This window comes from Leucopleurus acutus (assembly GCF_964270905.1).
Source record: "Leucopleurus acutus genome assembly, chromosome: 4".
NCBI lineage: Eukaryota > Metazoa > Chordata > Mammalia > Artiodactyla > Delphinidae > Leucopleurus > Leucopleurus acutus.
In genome coordinates this window covers 139,719,130-139,739,894 of record NC_139146.1, presented here as the reverse complement: position 1 = coordinate 139,739,894, position 20,765 = coordinate 139,719,130, and positions in this window count along the sequence as shown.

The window sequence follows — 20,765 nt, the reverse complement described above, 5'->3', positions numbered from 1 at the left end:
TATAGATCCTCTGTAAATCCTGACTGTATTTCTGAGCGCTGCAGATGTCAATCGCTGTTCAGAACACTACTCTGGCAACTAGTAGAGTTTTCTTCCCAGTTAATTATAATCTAGTTCAGTTTATATTAAGTATACTTTAGTGTCAGTGTCATTATGTAAATCGTAACTTTATTAACTTAATATATTATGACTGTGGTCATACCGCAAATTAGAGATGATTTAAATGTTTTTAAAAATTTTATTATGCTCTACTTTTGCTGAGTACTAAAAGCATGCAAAATGCATTTGAAGCACATCAGTGAATAAAAGTGTAGCTATCTCCATTTCGTTTATGTTAATTGAAGTTTATTTTCTGGAAAACATTTTCATATTTTGATTGAACTCTTTAAAAACAGGTTTAGCAAAAATAAAAGGCAATTCATTCTGATGGAATATCATTTTTATTCACAAATTTTATGTATAGTAATTTAAAGCACTCCGTAGTTCTTGAGTAACTATGTAATAAAACAATCCGGAGAGTTGAAGTTCCAAATCTTAAAAAAAAATAGCATTTACTTTTGGCTTAATTGATCCGTACTATTTGATAAAAATCACCATATACTTATCCATTATTAATCTTCCACTGTAAACTATCAATAGGGGAAAAAAGGGTCTTTTCTTTTCTCTTTTGTTAAGCAGGTTCCAGGAAGCAGTACAATATTAGGTTAGTTTGTTAAGTCATTCATTTATTTATGCAAAATAGCTTATAAAGTACGGATCGTGGGCTAGGTGCTTGTCAAGATACTGGACTTATTAAAAACAACAATGATAAACAAACCACCTTCATGTACATTATGTTCTTGCAGGGTAAACAGATAAAAACCATGTAAATGAACAAATCAATAATATGATTTCTAGAGAGTGGTAGTGCTATAAAGAAAATAAAATATGGCAATGGGACAGAGAAGAATTCTTCCATTATTAAGGTAACTAGTTTCCTTTTATTTCAGTTGGAAAGACTTATATCTCATATTGTTATCGCCTGTCTTGATGTTCAATAATAATTTGATAATGTCTATTGAGCATGCAATTTGTGCTAGGCACTCTGTTAAGCAGTTACATGAATTATCTCAGTTAATCCTCAACACTCCCCAAAGAGTGGGTGTTATTAATATCTGCATTTTCTACATGAAGACTGAAAGCTTAGAAAGCTTAGAAAGATTTCTTGTTTTCTCTCAGGTTACATGGATTATAAAAGGCACAACTGGGATTTAAGTATAAGTCAACATGACTCTGGAGTTGGGTGTCCAACATGGTAGCCACTAGGCACATGTGGCTGTTTAAACTTAAATTAATTAAAATTTAAAATCAGTTTATTAATCAAAATAGCCACATTTCAAGTGCCCAATAGCCATGTGTGGCTAGCGGCTAGCATACTGGATTGCACAGATATATGATATAATCCATAACCTTCTGTAATCGCAGAAGGCTGTATCGGGTAACACTGCCTAGAGCCCGGTTCTTAACCATGTGACTATACAGCCTCCGTCTCACTATATTTTCCTTAAATATAAGGAAAGGGTCTAAGTTTTTAGACTTTGACTCTCAGAAGAATGATAGAAATACTTCTTTAGGGTTTTGCATAGGTACCAAACATTTATTGAATAAATGCCTCATGGGATTTTTCTACACCCCACCTTTCCCTCTCAGGGGGTGGTGTTTTCCTTTCCTTTGGGGAAATCCGAAATCTTGGTATCACTCGATTGTTTAGACATCTGCCTTAGAATGCTCCTCCTGTGTTATGGGTCATGTGCTTCCCAAGCTTTGCTCCCAGACACCCCTTGATACTACCCAAGGTGCAGCACCGCGTAGTAAACATACCCCTTCTCCGCTGGAGCCCGGTGTCGAGGAGGACAAGCTCATTTCCCCTAACAACTCTCTTCGCTTGGCATTCTTAAAGCACGACTTGAGACTGGGAATTTCATTTTTTTTCTTTCTATTCCTGTTAAACTTAGAGGTTAGTTAGTTTATATTTAGATATCAGAATTTGAGGCTAAAAAGCCTTCTAAAAACCATCACATCCAATCTCTTTTTTAAAAAACAGTTTGTCTTATTATTTACTTATTTATTTTATTTTTATATCAGCTTCATTGAGTTTTAATTGATACATAAAATTGTAAGATACCTAAAGTGTACCTCGAGGTCATTTGAAATACATGTATATACTGTGAAAGGATTCCCCCCCCCATCCAGTGAATTAACACATCCATCACCACACATATTTATCTTTTTTATTTTTGGTGAGAACATTTAAGTTTTATTCTCTTAGCAAATTTCAGTTATACAATACAGTGTTATCAACCTCAGTCACGCTGCTTCCCATTAGATCTTCAGGCCTTATTCATCTTACAGTTGAGTTTGTACTCTTTTGCCAACCTCTCTCTATTTTTCCCTCCTCCCTCCCACCACCAGTCCCTGGCAACTACTCTTCTACTTTCTGTTTTATGCGTTTAACTTATTTATTTATTTTATTTTTTAAATTAAAAAATGTTTTTAAAAAATTTTTCTTATTTTTATTTTTTTGGCTGCACCAAAAAAATAAAGGCTTGTGGGATGAGGCTTGTAGGATATTACTCCCTTGACCAGGGATAAAACCCTGGGCCCCCAGCAGTGGAAGCACCAAGTCCTAACCACTGGACCACCAGGGAATTCCAATTTATTTTAGATTCCACATATAAGTGATACCATGCAATATCTGTCTTTCTCAGTCTGACTTGTTTCACTTAGCATAATGCCCTCAAGTTCCATCCATGTTGTCTCAAATGGAAAGATTTCCTCATTTTTTATGGCTGAATAATATTCCATTGCATATATACACACCACATCTTCTTTATCCATTCATCTGTCGATGGACACTGAGGTTATTTCCATGTCTTGACTATTGTGAATAATGCTGCATTGGAGGTGGGAGTGCAGTGAGATTGGGAATTTCTGTATCAGAGGGTGAAGGCAGAGGGAATTACAAAGTAAAAGAGCCAGTTTAGCTCAGTCGTGCTTTGCCTTGACTCTCAGAAGGAAGGCACCCAACAGGCCAGCACTCCCTGGGCAACCTGAGCTGCCAGAGGCTGGCTCTCCTACCCTCGAAGTGTTTTACTTTTTATCCTTTGGTCATTGCTCCACAAAAACTACCCTTTTTAAAACAAGCTTCTCAGTCTGAAAAATCTGCAATCCACTCCCCCCGTGGCCCCTGCCGGTGCAAAATCTCAGGGAAAGCTTACCCTTTGGGGGAAGGTGGTGAGTGTGGGTGTGGGGAGAGGTGGGGCTCCAGTTCCCTGGTGGGGAACAGCCTAGCAACCTGAGTTTCCTTTTTAACATTCCCAGGGAAACTACAGGCCTGCTGGTTCCTTTACTGGCCAACCTGCAAAGTCAACAACACCTTTCAAGGACAGACATTAATTTTGTTCTCAGGGACAGTAAAGTTTGGAAGGATATTGAGGGAAGAACATTTGTCCATTAGTGAGAAGCGTGCCCTGACTGGCCCTGGGAGTCCATAACCAATAGAGGGATGCCGAATGGCAACTTTTTTGTCTCTGAGGGATGGCGGCATCAGCAGCGGGATTTCCTCTGATTGGGGGCTGCGGTGTGGGGAGAGGGAGACTGACAGTGCCTCCAGCCACATAGAAATGAAGGACATGGTCCCCAGTCCCAGCCTAAAGAGAAGTCAAGCATCAACCATCCACACAATGAGATGCGCTCTGTAACAGTCAGGCAGGAGTGCCCTGGGGGTTCAGAAGAAAAGATCTTAATCATACCTGGGGTTGTTAGATGGGGAGCTTCAGGGAAAGCTTTGCTAGGAAGTGACATTTCTACTTAGTCCTGAAGAAGGAGTACCTGTTTGCCTGAAAGGCTGAGGGGTGAGTGGGGAGGAAATGGCACTGAGTCATGGAGAAATAGTCTTAAGAGAGTTTTCTCAGTTTATTCGATTTTCTTTTACCTAGACACATGTCTTCCTTGGCTTTGAACATGATATTAAAAAAGAGAAATATAAAATATCACAGGATAACCCATATGTCACTTACTTTTTTTCATTGATTGCCTCTTTCTCCTTCCAATTTCCAAAAATATGCGTTAAATGTCTAGTATGAACAAAACTACCAAGTACATGGCCTGGGGTTAAGGCATCGTTGCTAGGCTTTGCTGCCTACTAACTGTTCAACCTTGAGCAAGGTGCGTCAACTTCCTCACTCTAACACGGGGATCATAATAACATCCACCCAATAGTGTAGTTGTGAGGATTAAACGGGTTAACACATGCAAAGCACTTAGAAGAGGGCCTAGCACGTAATAAAGACTTTCTGAGGATTCGGTATTATCATCACGACCCAAAAGATTGCACATAGTGGGCTAATATGGAAAATAACAACCTGACCTGCCTAGCGTATAGAATGTGGATGAGTGGGAAGAAAGGGCTGGGAAGGTAGGAGAGAGCAAGGTTGTGGATAGCCTTGAATGCCAGTCTCAGACACACGGATTCTTACAGATTTATTCTTACAGATATTAGGGCACCACTGAAAGTTTTGAGCAGTTAAGCGTGATTAATCTATCCACAGCTTTAGATAAATTCTCACATTAAAAAGTCTACCGTAATTTTACCAACCTCTCCACAAGTTACTCACTGAAGATGCGCTTGATGGAAAGGAATCTTGAAGTGTTAATTTATTTGGGGATTTGCGTACGTGAATGGGTTTGTTTATATTCACTTGCTTGTTTGGGGAGCTGTTGTTTTTGCAACAAAAGCTGAAGAATCTGTGATGCAGTTTATGTTTGAGAATTGGGCAACTTATAGCTGGTCATTAAGCTGTGTTGTAGACATACCTCCTTGGTCATTGCCTGGAGCTGTGATACATAGTCAATGTGTTTATTTAAAATATATACATATATATATTCAACAGATACTTATTTTATTTGCATTTTATGCAAAAAAATAAAACAAATAGAAGACTGATCCTTACTGATTTGAAGCTTGTAGTCCATTGGGCAATACAGACAAATGAATTGCATTTTTATAATGTAGTATGATTAATGCTATACAATAGGAGCACCTATTGGATACCTGGATTTAGAGAGATGTGAAAACTGAGATCTGATGGATTGTTCAGAATTTTCTAGGCAGAAGGAGGCTATGGGTTTCCTCTGACAGAAGAAACAGACTGTGCAGGAGCCTGGGGGCAAGAGAAAACAAGGGGAGGGTTTTACTAATATGTATATATTTGTGGGGATATCATTTATCAATACTAATATTTTCACTTTTATTCCTGAAATTATATTACGGACAGTGTCACAAAGCCAGGCAGGCTGCATAAAACTAGTGGCTGTGGGTTGCTTACCAATGTATTAGATTCTTACCTAATCAACCTTTGGTAGGGGAAATACACTTAAGAAATAAATTACCGAAAAGCTAAGGAGGTAGCTTAGTTAATAATCTGAAAACTAAGTGATGATACATGTCAAGATTTGAATGTTGAAGGAAAGAGCTCAAGCAAAAGGCTTATGAGTTGAATCCTCAACCGGTTCGTGGGCAGAGGATTCTGTATACTGTTTATATACACACATATACTGCCAGACACAGTGAATTTCAAACACAGGGTACCCTAGTGTATTTGGTTTTATGTTACTAGATTAACCTACTGTTCCCTACTGCTTTATTGTGATGGCTTTGCCTGCCATACAGTAAACACTCAATAAATATTAGGTACCATTATCATTTCATCATTATAAGAATAATATAAAATTCAAAGTAATTTAACAGTGGAGCCATGTAGAGGGTGACAGTTGGAAAACACTGCAAATATAGTTGACTCTTGATTCTTCTCTCTCTCTCCCATAGCCATTTTTATTATTCATGGCTGTTTCTATACAAAGGGGATACAGAAAGATGTGACTGAATTCTAGTGACAGATCAGTGTTGGGAGTTGTGCAGTTTTGATTCCCTGAACCAATTCCACCCTGACCCTTAAGCAGTGAGTGTTGGTGGATTGCACACCAGGGGATTTTTCAGTAAAACTGCAGATAGGTGACTGTTCAAGGTGGAGGACCAAAACTATTGTCTATATTGTTAGAATTAGATCCGATTGGCTCAAATATTAAAGCAAGGCTGCTATGCTGATAGGAGCATATTCAAGAAATATATTCAAGGATGAATCAATGTGAAAATGTAAAGCTAGCTACGCATGAGCTTAGGAGTGACTGAGAAAACACCTGGGCCTTGAGCTGTTAGGAAGACTGAAAGATAGAAATAAAACAATCCCCTCACTCTCCTACCCCTAAATTCACCAATACAAACACTACCACCGCCACACCCTCTGCAAATAATTTGGACTTTCCCAATTATGCAGAAAGAAAAATTTAGGTTTTATTTTCATTTTGTATGAAACCATCATTTAGGCAGGTGTAATGGAGGAAAAAATTTGTAATTAGTCATATATGTTGTATTTAGCATAAACAGAATTTTTTCAAGGAAACTTGCACCATGTTTGTAAAGCAGAAAATTTAAATGGCATTAATTCATATTTATTGGGCATCTTCTAAGTACCAGATATTAAGCAAGAGACACAGGGGATGCTGGGGATGCAGCAGTGAACAACAGACAAGCTGACTTACTGTCTAAAGGAGGAGGTTAATCACGAGTCAAATAGCCACAGAACTAAATGTCAGAATGTAACTGTGATAAGTGCTACAAATGAGATCATGTAGTGGGACATTCGACTCTGCTTGGGACTGGGAGTGTTGGTTCAAGTCAAACCCGAAGGATAAATGATAATTGAATAGTTAGGAAGGGTGGGCTGTGCAGGTGGAGAGTGATCCAGAGGAGAAGAGCGCATGCAAAGACCTTCTGCTGGAAGGGACTGGAATCTGTTCAAGGACCAGGAGCAGGTCTGTGTGGCAGAGCTTGGGGGGGTGGGGGGGTGGGGGTGGGGGTGGGCGGTAGTGAGCACAGAGCAAGGGGAGGCTACAGAGATAGGAAAAGGGCAGTAATAAAGCCCCACGTTGTAAGCTGGTACATCGCTACTTGGGAAAAAGACTATATTTCAGCTCTCTTGTGGCTAAGTTTGGCCAGGTGGCTAAGTTTTGGCCAAGGGGATATAAGTAGAAGTACTGACTGCAACTTCTAAGAAGTTTCTTTAAAATGAAAAGACATGTTCTTTCCACCCATTTTGTCCTTCCTGTGGATAGAAATTTGGATAAAGTAGCCATTTTGAGACATGAAGTGACCTTGCGATAGTCCCATGTACAGCAGAGCAACAATATGGAAGGAACCTGGGTCCCTAACACTTTTGAGTGTCATACTAGACTCAGCTTGATTACCTAGACTTCTTGGAGAGAGAAATAAAAATATCCTTTTCTCTTGTGTAAGCCACTGTTATTCAGTTTTTTCCTGTTATTCACAGATGATCTAATCCTAAAGATAACTACAGGGTTTCAGAAGTCTAGAACTGGCATAGCTAAATCCATAGAGTTCTTCAATTTTAGTGTACTCTGCTGCCACTCACTTCTCTGTGAATAGTTAGAGAGGGAAGAGGTTTCTAGCTAACAGGAAATTCATCTGGTTGGTTGCCCTTGGTTTTATTTTAGCACTACTGTGAAGCAACTGAAGCATCTCACCAGGGTAAGATCCTTAGAAAATATTTAGGCAAAGTGTGAAAACTGAACCATGGTATGATGATGTTTAAAAATATTTCACATAATTGATGTATGTCTTTCAGTTAAGTGAAGCCTCCTTTCCTGAGAAGGAAACAGGATATTTTGGAGGAGTGGTTGTCAATCAAAGGGGAGACAGAACCGGAAGAAAGGATAGAAAGTTCCATGCCCTTTGCTAAGTGTAGATAGATCCTGGTGAACTACTGAGTGTACTTTAAAAGGTAGAAATCCCTGGACAAAACATATGCTACACAGCATAATTTCATATTCTCTAGGCTATACCAACTTGAGGCAGTGTTTTTCAGATTTTTCTGTAAGCCATGGAACACTTTATTATTATTATTATTTTTTTATTGAATTATAGTTGATTTACAATGATTCAGGTGTACAGCAAAGTTATACATATATATGTATATTCAGTTATACACATATATGTATATTCTTTTTCAGATTCTTTTCCATTATAGTTTATTACAAAGTATTGAATATAGTTTCCTGTGCTATACAGTAGGACCTTGTTGTTTACCTATTTATCTATAGTAGTCTGTATCTGTTAATCCCTAACTCCCAATTTATCCCTCCCCTTCCCCCCTTTGATAACTATGTTTGTTTTCCATGTCTGTGAGTCTGTTTCTATTTTGTAAATAAGTTCACTTGTATCATTTTCTTAGACTCCACGTATAAGTGGTATCCTATGATATTTGTCTTTCTGTTACTTCACTTAGTCTGATAATCTCCAGGTCCACCCATGTTGCTGCAGATGGCCTTATTTCATTCTTTTTTTAATGGCTGAGTAATATTCCATTGTATATATGGACCACATCTTCTTTATCCAGTCATTTGTGGAACACTTTATTAAATAAAAGCTTACTTGGAAGTCATATGTATATCAAGCTGGCCTCACACAGCTGTTCTGATTGGCAGGGACATCAGGGATATGGAATCCTTCCTGAATCCCCTCCAAATCTCCCTCCAGTAGTGGCTCCAAGAGGGGTTTTAACAGAACACCTTAGGACTCCAAGGAACGATGTTTGAAGAGCAATTTGGGGGAAAAAGTGGCACAGTAACTGTTACAAAATAGCATTTTTCTGGCTCCACCTGACTTTCTCTGGAAAGAGTCCAGCCCCATTCTGATTCTTTCTAATTTTTTCTGGGCATTTCTGAATGTTATCAGCTAAAATGTCACCTCCTCAAAGAGGCCTTCCCTGATTACGCAGTCTGGTAAAGAATAGCACCCCTCAGTCACTCTTTACCACATCACCATGTTTGACATTTATCCGTATGGCTTTTCGCTCTCACAAATTTTCTTGTTTTATTCACCAGTGTATTATCTCTTTCTTCCTTGTAAGCTAAACTCTGTGAGAGTGATGTCTTCTTCTTTACTGCTATTACATATTCCCAGTACCTGGCATGGTGTTTGGCATAGCGAATGTGCTCAGTAAATATATTTTTTGCAAATGTATTAATTCTTGGAATTGCCTTTAAAAATTACCACAAATTGGGTAATTTGTGGCAGAAATGTATTCTTTCACAGTTCTGGAGGCCACAAGTCTGAAATAAAACGTTTGCAGAGTTGTGCTCCCTCAGAATGGTCTGGGGGAGGATCCTTCCTTACCTCCTACAGCCTCTGGCAGCCCTAGGCATTCCTTGCCTCGTGGTTGCGTAACTCCAATCTCTGTCTCTGTCTTCACATGGCCTTCTCCTCTCTCTCTGTGTTTTTCCTGGGTCTCTTATAAGGACACTTGTCATTGGATTTAGGGCCTACTCAGATAATCCAGGATGATCTCATTTTAAGATCTTTAATTTAACTACACCTGCAAAGACCTTTTCCCAAATAAGGTCACGTTCACAGGTTCAGGGGGTTGGACACCGACAAGTATTTTGGGGGCCACCATTCGACCCACTTCAAGCGCACTTGAAAGAGGCGTGAATGAACAAATTAACTAGCCCTGTGGCTGCCTGTGTTGTCTGCCATTTTCCTCTTCTGCTCTGGCTGTCTGGGGTCATGTTTCCTGTCACCGTTGATGCCCAAAGTGACAGTTCTAACTCCAGTGATTAGGTCAGGGATGTCGGCAGGGCAGCCAGAGACACTCAGGTTACACGTTTCTAAAGACGTGGCCCTTAGCAGCTGTGCCCAGGCTGCTGTCTCCAGGCGCCGCTGAAGATGTGGTGACTTGTCTCCTAGCAGATGCCACACCTGGTGACTCTTTATCTCCTCTAACTGCTGTGGGAGGAGTTACTTTGGGGCCTCTTTGTTGCCTCATTCCATATATACAATGGAATATTACTCAGCCATAAAAAGGAATGAAACTGGGTCATTTGTAGAGATCGTGGATGGATCTAGAGACTGTCATACATAGTGAAGTAAGTCAGAGAAAAACAAATATCGTATATTAACGCATATACGAGGAACCTAGAAAAATGGTACAGATGAACCGGTATGCAGGGCAGAAGTTGAGACACAGATTTAGAGAACAAACATATGGACACCAAGGGGGGAAAGCCGTGGGGGAGGGGGTGGTGGTGGGATGAATTGGGTGATTGGGATTGACATATATACATTAATATGTATAAAATGGATAACTAATAACCTGCTGTATAAAAAATAAATAAAATAAAATTCGAAAATTCAAAAAAGTAAGTAAATAAAATAAAATCACCCCTCCCACCCCTCTTTGAAACAGGCTTGTATTTATTTCCCCAGTCTTTCCCCAAAAGGAGAAGTTCCTACCCAGGAGTGTCTTGGTACCTCGTGTAAATAAATCCCTGTTGGTCCATCTTTGTTCTCCAGACACCCCTGGAGTGTAGGCTGAATCATGTATTATTTATTCTCCAGCATTATAAAGCTTTACTGCTTATTTGCACCAGAGCTAGAGGAATAAAGATTCAGGAAGCAGAAATGCACGAGCTACAGCAGTTTGTTTACGAGCAGGACAGTTCGACCTTTGTCTGTTTCTTCCCCGGTGTCTGCGGGAACGTCTCTAAGGAGGGGCCTGGCCTGCGGTCCCAGCGATGCGGTCCTCAGGAAGGGAGGGCTGAGACAGGACATGCTCTGCTCTGCTGGCTTCCTTCATCCCGCACCTGCTTGCCCTGCCTCCTGCTTTCCTGGCTGAGGATAACAAAGAATGGTTTAGATCTCTCTCCCGATTCGAAGCCACCTTTTTTGATGCCCATGCCACATAGCACTCCAATTTCTAAACCTAAGGCCTGTTCAGGAGGTTACAAAGCGGTTGCTTTCTCACCACTAATTTCCCCGGAAAAGAACCCTGATCATTGGGAGGAGAAGACGAATACAACTGAAGCTCAGGTATTTTCCCCAAGGCCACAAGCTTTATTTTTTAACGGAGAAACCTATGACTCCTGATGACCACTGGGGGTCCCCAGCGGGCTTTTCCAAGGCACCAGAGGCACCTCATCCCTCACCCCTCCCGTCCCTTTCCACGTATGCCCGGACGCCCGGCGGCAAAAACAACGTTAAGCGGTGACGTCAGCCAGCCGGGGAGCCGCGCTGCAGTTGTGTCCATAGGTACAGCTAAGCCTCCGAGTACTGGGGCCTTGTGCTTTCCCTGCCAGCCCAGTTTTCAGCTTAAATCATTGCCCTAATGTTATTTTAATGGGCTTTGGGGCCCTGGTGGGTAGAGGGGCTGGCAGGGGAACAGCGTTTAATTTGCTTTGGAGTTTGCAGTGTGCCTGACACTTCTTGAATACTTGGGGGAATGAGAAAGAGTCCATAATCCTCGCCGTGACAAGCAACTTCGGGCTCCTTTTTTTTCATGGCAAAGTTAAATTTTTGCTAGGGGAGAAGAAAAAAGGAAACAAATATTTATGAAATGTCTAACATGTATCATGCAGTTTACATTCATTATATTAGTTCACCTTCAAAATAACCTTATGAGGTTGGAGTTATTGTTCCAAATGTCCGGATTAGGGAGGAAACATCCAGAGAGATTAACTTGTCTACTTGTCTACAGTGACCTAGTAGAGCTGTCCTCCTGGTCCATTTGGATGCACAGTGTGGGCTATGCTCTTTGTACCATATCCCTCAGCCTTCTGGTTTTACTGGGAGGGCTTTTGCAAAGGCCTCTATTCAGAGTTCTACCTGAAGCCTTCAAAGTACATAACCAAATCCAAAAGGTGAAGTAGCACTTTTTCGGATAATAAAATTCAAGTCTAAATTTAATCAAGCAAATGCTGATGAAGTACTGTTTATCCACCAGGTGTTATGTCTGCTGCGGGTTCAGTTGAGGGCCTCCTGTGCTACATCAGGATGAGAAAAAAAGCACTACTCTTGGGGGAAACGTGTTATTTTGACCGGAATGACATAGATTGGCTGTGTTTGCATGAAATCAGTAAAGGGAAGAGGACAACGTTGTGATGAATTGCTGCAGAAGAGAAACACGTGATTCTTTACTACACCGTCAAACGAAGGGTAACTTGACAAATAAAGAAGAATGACCAGCCTCAGAGCACCGAGAGAAGCGCCAGTCGATACTCAGAAAATTTAGCAACAGGGAAAAAACATAAGGGTCTCTTTTAATCAGCTCTGTCACAGGACCCAGCCCAGGGCCTGCTGAAATGCGGACCCAGTGTTCAATGACGCTTTTAAAAGTGTTGATGGGCCCGCAGTGTGCGTCCACACTCCCTTCAGCAGACGTCACACTCATATGTACTCCATTCAGCCTGCCCTCCAAAGGAAAGCTTAAAATGAGAAACCAAACCTAAACACTTCAAACACCACAGCACCCTCTTCTCAGATTCCTCCCAAGTTATTCGCAGAGGAATGTATTTGGCTACTAATAGCCACCCAGCGCTTATATATTTACAGGAAATATGCCTCATCCCCAAGTATTACACTCGCTACATCCTCTAGTTTTATCATGCAGAAACCCCAAAGATTTGTGGAGGTGAAATGACTCCAAAGTCCGTCAGATGAGGCATCTTAAATAGCCCATCTGTTCTGGAATTTGAAGGAGCTGAACTAGAGCAGGAAGCGCTGATGGCCAAAATACATGCTATATAATTTTTAGTCACTTGCACATGATTGAAAACTGAATCACTGTCGTCTTAAGAGAAAATGGTCACGATGAAATTTATTTGTGCTTATGCTACCATCTCCCCACCAAAGGCCTTAAAACTAACTTTCCATTGTGTCTACAGAGACTTCCCTGGCAGTCCAGTTAAGACTCTGAGCTTCCACTGCAGGGGGCGTGGGTTTGATCCCTGTTTGGGGAACTAAGATCCCGTACCCTGCAAGGCGCGGCCAAAAAAAAAAAAGTAGTGCCTATAAAATAGATAAGCCAGTAGAAGTCTTTGTAGAAACATTGGTGCCTCCTTTTTGAAAGAAAACAAAGTGCAGAAAGGAAAAAGAAGATCTGGAGAGGAAAATTCAAAGTCAGGGTCTTAATTTCATCTGGGCTCATGAGTGATAGGAAGTGAGCATTTGGTAAATAAGATGCTTGGAAATTCAGAATCTTAAAAATAATAATTATGGTTGACATATATACACCACCGTGTGTAAAATAGATAGCTAGTGGGAACCTGCTATAATGCACAGGAAGCTCAGCTAGGTGCTCTGTGATGACCTAGATGAGTAGGATGGTGGGGGGTAGGAGGGAGGGGATATAGGTGTACATACAGCTGATTCACTTCACTGTACAGCAGAAACTAAAGCAACAACATAAAGCAATTATACTCCAATAAAAAAATAAATATAAAGCAATTAAAAAAATAAAGCATGACAAAAATTTAAAAAAATAACAGTATCAATCTTTTCAATTTATAAAAGGGGAATAACAGTAAAACGTTCACCATTTATTGGGTGCTTACTGTGTGCCAGGCACTGATCTGACCTAAACGCTAAAATAACAATTTCTCTTAATCCTTAGAAGTATTAACCCCATGAGTTTGAGGAACAAATTTAGAGCAGTCAAGTATCTTTGCCTATCATCTGACAGCCAGCAAGGTTTGATGGTTCCTTGAGCTGTTGGGAAGATTTGCTAACCCAGGTGGTCTCACTGTGCTTTTTCATTAGGGTACACGGTTATGTTAAATAAAGGTGACCTTGGCCTAGTGTTGACAAAAATAACAGCTACAATTTATTGAAAGTCTACTGTGAATCAGTCTCTTCACCTATATCATCTGTTAATTTTCACCAAAATATCTGCCAGAAAGGTTCTATCTTTTCCTTTTCACAGCGGGGGAAACTGAGGCTTATACTGCCAGAAAGTGCTGGAACCAGGAGTCAAACCTAGCTTTGTCTGGCCTCAAAACCTTTTCCTTCCACGTTCCAGGGCCAAGTTCCTCATGAGAATCATCCCTAACACTGACCTGTTTGCACGGGACAAACTCCCCCTGGTGGAAGTGAGAGGTACACCATCAATGCCGTTGTATGAAACCGAAGCCTTCTTCCTGGTTTCAAGAGAGCGCCCTCAGTCCTGCTTCTTACTATTTTATTTTTGTCATCATCCGATCCTTAGCCAGAGACCCTAAATTTGCATCTCCTATTTGGGACGCACTCTGTTTTTCTGTTTTGCTCATTATTAATAAAAATAGCTGACAAAACAAACAGTAGGACAACCCACAAAATATGAATGAACAACACATCCTCACAGCCTTTCCTTTTTTTGTTTTGTTTTGTTTCCCATTTTAGACACACTGGGTGGTTGACAGAATCTACCAGAATATATCTTACTGGTTTCAGGATCTGTCAGAAAATTGTTATGTTGTCCTGGATCTCGAGCCTGCTTTTTAGCCCACACCCTTGTTTGGCATGAGGTGAGCCCAGGAATAAGAGAATAAACAGTTGCTTGTACGATATTTCCATAGAGAGGAAGTTTTTATATGTCACCCGAATGGAGAAGCTCTCCTTCTTTTTTTTTTTTTTTTTTTGCGATTCGCGGGCCTCTCACTGTTGTGGCCTCTTCCGTTGCGGAGCACAGGCTCCGGACGTGCAGACTCAGCAGCCATGGCTCACGGGCCCAGCCACTCCACAACATGTGGGATCTTCCCGGACCAGGGCACGAACCCGTGTCCCCTGCATCAGCAGGTGGACTCTCAACCACTGCGCCACCAGGGAAGCCCGAGAAGCTCTCCTTCTTAATCCAGGATGACTGAGGGTACCAACGCTCTCTCCTTAGCTCTGCAGCCATAAGCTTGCCTTCTCTCACTGCCTTTAGCACCCTGCTTCTTCCCTTTACATATGAGTTTATTTATTGAGTGTTTTCCTCATCCATGACACAGTAAACTTTATGATAATGGGGACCAAGTTTCCTGTTTTAATTCTTTCTAGAAATAATTGGTTTTCAGTCAAAAGTAGTGGGGAAAATATTAAGAGGATAAATAAGTTGGGTATGAGTTCAAGGACCTGACAAGGAATTTGGACTTTATCTTACAGTCTGATGGTTCTCAACTTCGGCCCCTACACTAGCACGTAAAGGATGTGATCCACTCCTACCAGTAATTCTTATTCTCTTCTTGACTGCATGTGGGTGGGCTAAGGAGGCAAGCAGAGCAGTCATGTAGTTAGAATCTCCCAAGAGAGGCATTTGGGGAAAAAAATCTCTTAGCGAATAGCGAAAACCATTTTCCCAGCCACCACCAGAGGCAGTGAAGAGAGCGAAGAGTCAATGAAATATTTGAATGGGAACAGGGATAGATGAAGAAGCATTTTTGGAATGACATTGTTTAAGTGTCCTGGGTCGGGGTGGGTGTGAAATCAGAGACAGAAGGAAATTATAGTCAGCTTGTTTTAATGCTATACAAATCTGGGCTATGTTGTGGATAGAGGCCTAAAGAGGAAGGGTGAAAGTGAGAAATACTTTGAAGGAAGAATTGATAGGAGGAAGAAAGAAAAAGTTACCACTATACTTAGAGAATCTGACCTTCACTGATTGAGGAAGAGTGATTCTAGTAACAGAAATAGGGTAGGAGAACGAAGACACTCATTTAGGGCAAAGAAATGATGAGTTTTCACTTACCTTCCTAATTTGGCATCAGTTAGTATTAACTACTGTTTAATTTTCATTTCTGCAAATAGTTTTGGAATCAAGGATTCCCCCTTACAAATATTTAGTTTGGGGGTTGTTTAGTTTGCTAGGTACAGACAGTTTTATGGCATCAAAACCCATCTTTGCACATGTTTCTTCCTCTGTGAACCAAGACCGTTTTATTTCCCATGTAATCTTTCTTTGTTGATATTAACATGTGAGAGCTTATACCTAATAGAAATACCTGAGAGTAATGACAGTTTGAACAGGCGGAATTGGTCAAATTCCCTTAGGGTCGATTCATGTCTATAGATCAGTTTTTATAACTCAGATCACCGTCCTTTCCTCTATGGGAAAAATATTCCATGGCTTAATTGGCAGGTATTCTTCAAAGACAGCTGTCAGTAAATATTCCCCTTTATCTATGCACATGCCACTTTTTCCATCAAGAGGTGGATTCTATTTCCCTTCCCCTGAATCTTGACTGGTTTTGTGGCAGGCTTCAACCAATAGGTTTAGTGGCAGAAGCGATGCACTGCCAGTTCTGGGCCTAACCCTTCGCAGCCAGGCAACTTCTGCTTTTGCTGTAAGGAACTCTAGGCTATCCTGCTAAAGAGGAAGGTCTTGAGGAAAGGCCGCTGATGATCAGAAACCACGTAGAAAGAAAAGACATGTGAAGGAGAACCAAAATGCCCCAGCTAAGAGCCAGCACCACAACCCCTAGATACAAGAGTAAGATCTTGGATCTTCCAGCCCAGCCTCTCCACCTGCTGGTACAGCTTCATGAGAGACTCCAGCTAGTACCACAGGGAGCAGAGGGACTTCCTAGTAAACTGACAAAATTGAGAGCAAGAATAAGTCATTGTTTAAGCCACTAAGTGTTTGCGTGATTTGTTACACAGTGATTGATAGCTTATGTATTTACACGCTTGAAATTCCTTTTTATCATGTAACATAAATAGATAAAGATAAACATAAAAATATAGGTCATAATGCGTAGGGGAGGGAAAGTTTCTCCTCTACATGCTTTGGGTTTCTGGCTGGGTCTGACATAAGACATATTAACAGGAGAAAAGCATACACATTTTATAACATTTTATGTGTACATGGAGTCCCCACAGGAAAATGAAGACTCAAAAGAAGTGGCTAGTGCTTATATACTAGGTTGAACAAAGGGTGGCAATTGTGGAAAAGTAAATACAAAATATGGGGAGACTAAAAGAAGGTAAGAGTTATTTTAACAAGGTCTGTTTGTACCAACTTCTCTTGGCCTTGATTCCTCATCTCTGGTGATAAGAAGTTTTCTTTCCTTCTGGTTTAGGGAAGGCATCCTTCACATGGGATTTCATCTTCTGCTACCAGAAGGGAAAAAGGAAGGTCAGAGCGCCCTTCTTGCATATGCTGTTTTTTCAAGTGCCTTTAACTCAAAATAATCAATATGCCAAAGCAGCATATTTTGGGGGGATGTGTTTTGAACCCCTTCAAATGCACAATAATAAAACAAGCACTTATGTGAACCTGCCACATAACAGCTAGAATATTTTCAAAATCATTGAAACTAAATCTGTGACCCAGTGAGAAGTAATCACTATCCTCAATTCTGTATTGATTATCTCTTTGCTTTAAAGAAATAGCATAATTGGGCTTCCCTGGTGGCGCAGTGGTTGAGAGTCCGCCTGCCGATGCAGGGGACACGGGTTCGTGCCCCGGTCCGGGAAGATCCCACATGCCGCGGAGCGGCTGGGCCCATGAACCATGGCCGCTGAGCCTGTGCGTCCAGAGCCTGTGCTCCGCAACGGGAGAGGCCGCAACAGTGAGAGGCCCGCGTACCGCAAAAAAAAAAAAAAAAAAAAAAAATAGCATTATCATTTATCTGTTACCAAATAACATAACATTTTAGTGAGATGGGCATATTTGGAGAAAGCTGTGTTCTGAGCCCTATCTCTTTTATAACCTCTGAAAGGGAGGGTGGATGGAGATTATATCTCCTTAACTTCAAGACCAGAGAGGGAGACTTTAAGTAGAAGACTCAGAAAGCTCAGCATGTGACCCCTGCTGCTGGGGTTTTAGTGGACAGAAGTCTGTCTCTCACTAGGGAGATCTAGAGGATGAGAGATAAGCTAACTAACTCAGCTCATCTCAGATGTGCTTTGGTGGCACAGACAGGGGAGTGTCTGTTGCTTTGGAATCAGCCTGCAATCCCCAGATTTATCAAGGCAGAGGTTGTACAAGGGTTTTCCATGCACCAGGGACACTGAGAGACAGAGAGTGAGAGTAAGAGACATAGACACACACAGAGAGATAGGGGCAGAGAGAGATAGACAGAGAGAGAGAGAGAGAGAGAGGGGAGAGAGAGAGCGGGGGAGAGAGAGAGAGAGAGAGAGAGAGAGAGGGGAGAGAGAGAGCGGGGGAGAGAGAGAGAGAGAGAGAGAGAGAGAGGGGAGAGAGAGAGCGGGGGGAGAGAGAGAGAGAGAGAGAGAGAGAGAGAGAGAGATCTTTTTAGTCTTGGCCAGTAGGGCATCCAGAGAGCCAAAGAGAGCCTAGCAGCAAGAAAATAGAGGTAGATCTAGATTCCTAAGGGCTGGTGAAGAAAAAGCAAGTGAGAACCCAGAAGAGAGATTTATAAACCAGGTCAAGATCACTGCAAGTTGGAGACCCCCAGGGATACAAATCTCTGGGGAGCTCCTGAGCACCCCCATAAGATAGTTTGCTTTAAACATTTGCCAGCCCCAGGAGGCCCAAAGCCAACTCAAGATCGTGCTGATCCCAGTAACAAATTTCTTATCTTTGTTCATCTGCTCTCTCTGTCCTCCAGCCCCTTGCTGCTCAGAGGTGGTCCTGGGACCAGTAGCATCGGCATCACTTGGGAGCCTGTTAGAAGTGATAAAACTCAGACCCCACCCTGACCTACTGAATGACCCACATTTTAACAAGATCTCTGATGTGCAGACACATTGGAGTTTGAGAAGCAGGGTAAGCCAGGCTGGGGTTCACAAATCTGTAGGTGTGTGTGTGCGTGAGTGTGTGTGTAAGCTTTCTGGGAATGAGAAACATGAACCATCAAGTGGTTCATTTTCACTGAGGAAAGGCTTCTTCACTGAACACATAGTAGAGGCAAAGTTGGAGATAAAAGTAAAGCAGAAATTTATTTACAGCCCTCATGCTGTGAGAGAGTTCATGTTGGGCTTGTGCAGAATACTAGGCACCAGGCATTTATGTAAGGCTGGTTTATTTCCTTCCTTTCTATGTTTAGAATAGCTGTTTCTCAAAGCCTGGTCTGCTTCAAAATCACCTGGGCTGCTCGCTCTCCAGAGCTGATGAATTGGACCCTACCTGGGAGTGCACTTCTAACAAGCACCCTAGGGGACCCCTTTGGACACTAACACTTAAGATGACTGGCCTGGCATTTCCTGGGCCCCCAAACTTTGCCCAGATGCTGCTACTCCTTTCTCACCCTACTGTTTCCTTATCATTATCCACAAGCTGATCGCATCAGAGACCAGGAGAGAGGGCAAGACTGACGTGGGTGGAAGGGGAGGGTAAATTCTACCTGTTGCTGAATAAGACCATTCCCCTCAACCAAGCCCCTGTCTTCCCACTCTTCCCATCTCTTGCTCTGTGCACACGTTATCCCATTTTCAGCGCAGCCCGCTTGAGCTCCCTACCTCTTAACCCTCTGGTGTTCTTAACCCAGATTAGGGGAGCTCATCTTGGAAATGGAGTGAACCCACTCTCCTTGCCTCAGAGTTTTGTGGGGTGGTGAGAGTGGGGTTGGCGGTCAGCTCCCCCTGCCAGGTCAGAGGCAGTAGGGATGAGATGTATTTTCAAGTTCCAGTTGAGTCTCTGCATGACCTTGGTTATAGAAACAAACGTTACACTTTGTATCAATTCCGTGGGCTGGTCTGAGAAAAAGACTGACATTGGCAATGGCTTTTAGTAGAAAATCCATTAGAGTTTGACTTACTAATCTGGAGTCCAACCCATTTGTACACTGGGGACTGCTTCTGTCACTGTCTAAGCTTGCAAATGGTAAGAATGCCTTCACGTGTCGACTCCTTGGCAGGTGATAACTGCCTTTCTGGACAAAAGAAGCTTACAGACATCTCAGTAACACCCGAAGATGACTTAGTCACCAGCATGTGGCTACCCCGAATATTATATCTATTACATTAGGTTCATCAGGAAGATCAGCTTGTTGTAAAAAGCGTCTTTTAGGTTTCAGGTGCAATTCTGATTTTTAAATAGGATTCCAAAATCAAATGCCTTTCAATAATCTGTTTTTGTTTAAGATAAGCTTTGTGATATTTCTTAGGCTGTAGAGGAGCTGAGAAGAGGAAGGAAAGTAATAAGCATATGGAGAGCCCTTTCGGGCTGGTGCCTGAGCTCCTCCTGGGACTAGTTTAGCTAGAGAATTAGACTCCACAGGCTGCATGTTTCCGAGGGATTACTGCAAACCTGGTTGCTGTCAGGGACAAAGCAAGAGGCAGAGTGGTGTCGAAGCCCTGTTGCCCAGCATGTCTTGCTGCAGACATGAAACAGAAATTACAAAGGAGGAAAATGTCATTTTTACAAACTTACAACAGGTCTTGAGAGGGTTCTTTCGTGTCTTTTTAAATTTTTTCTATAAGCAACTCACGTTCACAGAGAGAGGAGGCTATTTTCTCTAAAGACATTAGAAAAATAATTGTTTGCCAAGGAAGGTTTATTCACATATCCCACAGACAGACTTGTATGGGATTTGGGAAGAAGCAATTCGGAAATCTTGGTTTTGGAAACTGTGATGATTCTCACATGTAATAGAATCATGGATACTGAATCTTAACAAAACAGTGTATTATGTAGATAAATGTCACATACTGTGCTTGTATATTTATAAATTTTTTTTTTCACTAAAGCGATGTGGTTTAGTGGAAGAAATATGCATTTTAGAATCAGACAGAGATAGGTACAAATTCTAATTTTCCCACTTCAGTGTTCCTGGGCAAAGCATTGGGAATCTATCAGGGTTTCTCATTTAAACAATGGAAATAGAAATAGCTACCTCGCAGGGCTACTGTGAGGATGAGATGATGTAACAACATCGAGAACATGCCTGAACGCAGT